The following is a 2,397-nucleotide window of genomic DNA, read 5'->3' as shown; positions in this document are numbered from 1 at the left end:
GATAATTATAAATAGCAGGTCTTAATCCGATGGAAGGACCTCTGGAACCTTTGGGGAGAAGCAAGCTGCGATTGAAGAGCCAGAAGAACCCTAGAGAACGAAGATACAACCTAGAATCCAATTCCGAAGAAGATTTGAGGCACATTCTCATCATTCTACTTAATCTATTGTTTCTCAATTATGGTTAGACAATTAGAATTCGTTTTATTGCTGTTAATTACCTCAATCATGAGCTAAAACTCTTAAACTTCTGTTTGGGGATACAAAATTGATATTATGGTTTGATTAATGGTAGGATTAATTAAATATTGGTGATTTTGTTAATTTTAGCTTGTTAAAGAACATTGTGTGTGAATGATAACTAATTTTCTGTTAATAGGAAGATAATTAAATAGTATGAACATCTTTTAATTATCAACCCCATATGTTTATGTGACCACTTTATCATATGTCTAGGACTAACGAATGTGAAACTAGAATTAATAAGAAAAATTAGGTAAATTCATGTGTGAGCTTGTTTGATGACCATCAGCAAGAGGTTAACTAAAGGACCAATTTAGTTAGCTATTACAAGTCTAAATTAACCCGAATAAATAATCTAGTAAATTAAATTAAATTAGACAACTGATCACTGTTTGAGTTAGTTTGTTTTCTAAGGATTATCGTAGCGAACGCAAGGCTAATCACTTGAACCGGTAGCCAATAGAAGAATTAATCCATTGCACTATTACCATAATATCAACCATAGGATCAATTGAGTTGAACTAAACAGAAGTCCCTTTTATTATTAAATTCAGTTAAATCTTTGTTTTTCTAGTTCTTAGCCTAAGTAGTATTAGTAAGTTTCTAGTCTTGTAAAACTAGAGAAAACCCATATTTACTATTTAATTTAGATAAAATTAGTCTTTAGTTTTAATTTACCGTTCCCTGAGTTCGACACTCTACTTACCCAACTATACCACTAAAAGACAGGTTCACTGCCTTTGTGTGCTTAATTTATAACTCAAAAGTATGATTAAAACCAGTGCATTTCACACACATCAAGTTTTTGGCGCCGTTGCCGGGGAACGGTTCTAAATTAGCACTAATTTCTATTTTTATCGATCCTTTGTGTGGGATTTATCTTACATAAAGTTAATTCTGAGGTAATTTAGTAGTTAGTATATGTTTTGATCAATCCCTGTTTTAATAAATTAAGTAGAAAATTTTTCTGTTTTTACCTTGAACTCGCCGAGTGCACTCGACGAAACTCGGCGAGTCCATCACTGTTCACAGTTTTAGCTTTTATTTTATTTTTGTTCTTTTTACGCGTTTTTCTTGTTTTATTTGCAATTGTTTCATGACCCGAGGATCTGATACACCTTTGATCCCTCCTTTAGACGACCCGGAATCCGCCATAAGGAAGAACAAAGGAAAATCCGTTGGAGAATCCGCTTCTTCAAGGAATTCGCCACTAAAGAACCTAAAGTCCGTTTTCAGCAAGAAGAAGAGCAGCAAATCAGGAGCATCCAGCGCCTCTTTGACAATCGAAGACCCAACTAAAGAAGACGCCGAGTACGAGACCGAGGAAGAAGAAGACCCTACATTCGGTCACGTTTCCGATTCCGACGACGAATTAGCTATTCTCATGGCTAACATTGATGAAGTCCCCATGGGGGAATGGAAGAAGAGGATACGCGATGATACCGGACCGGGACTTGTGCAACCCGTAATCCCCGCTACTGCTACTTTTGAGCTCAAGGGTCACATTCTGGCCCTACTTAAGGAGATCCCCTTCACAGACAAAGACCACGAAGACGCTTACAAACACTTGGACGAAGTCAATGATGTAGCTGATTATTTCAATGTTCCAAATGTGCCTCGGGAAACTCAGCTACTTCGCATGCTTCCGGTTACTTTGAAGGGTGCTGCCAAGGATTGGCTCAAGTCATTGCCCCCAGGATCTATCACTACATGGGCTCAAATGAAAGAAGAGTTCATTGATCAATTCTACCCGCCATCCAAGATATCCAAGCTAAAGAAAGCCATAGCTAACTTTGAACAACAAGTTGGAGAATCACTATATGAAGCGTGGGAGAGGTACAAGAGCCTGCTAAGGAATTGCCCACATCATGACCTCAATAGTCAACAAGAAGTCTCCATCTTCTATGATGGAGTAAATGTTACCACTTGCAATTACTTGACTCGCAAGGTCCACTCACGAAGAAGGCACCTCTAGTGATAAAGCAACTAATTGAAGAATTCTCTAAGCATTCTAGAGAATACCACAATCCAAGAAATGATGTGACGAGGGGGGCCGCCTATGCAGCTTCAGAAGACTTGTCAACAGTTATGGCTATGCTAAAAACCATGGATAGGAGGATGGATAAAATGGACCAAACGATACATGCTATTCAG

The 2,397-nt window shown here is 38.0% G+C and overlaps 1 non-coding gene across 1 annotated transcript; it reads right to left on the bottom strand.

The window, feature by feature from the left end:
- Window positions 1-2,011: 2,011 nt before the first annotated feature.
- LOC145117916 (small nucleolar RNA R71) lies at window positions 2,012-2,118 on the bottom strand. The gene has a single exon (XR_013712908.1). It is a non-coding gene; the product is annotated as a small nucleolar RNA R71 (small nucleolar RNA).
- Window positions 2,119-2,397: the final 279 nt, after the last annotated feature.

Source organism: Lactuca virosa, chromosome 5, assembly GCF_052849685.1.
Source record: "Lactuca virosa cultivar CGN04683 chromosome 5, Lactuca_virosa_CGN04683_v6, whole genome shotgun sequence".
Taxonomy (NCBI): Eukaryota; Viridiplantae; Streptophyta; class Magnoliopsida; order Asterales; family Asteraceae; genus Lactuca; species Lactuca virosa.
This window is presented reverse-complemented; position numbering and strand designations above follow the sequence as displayed.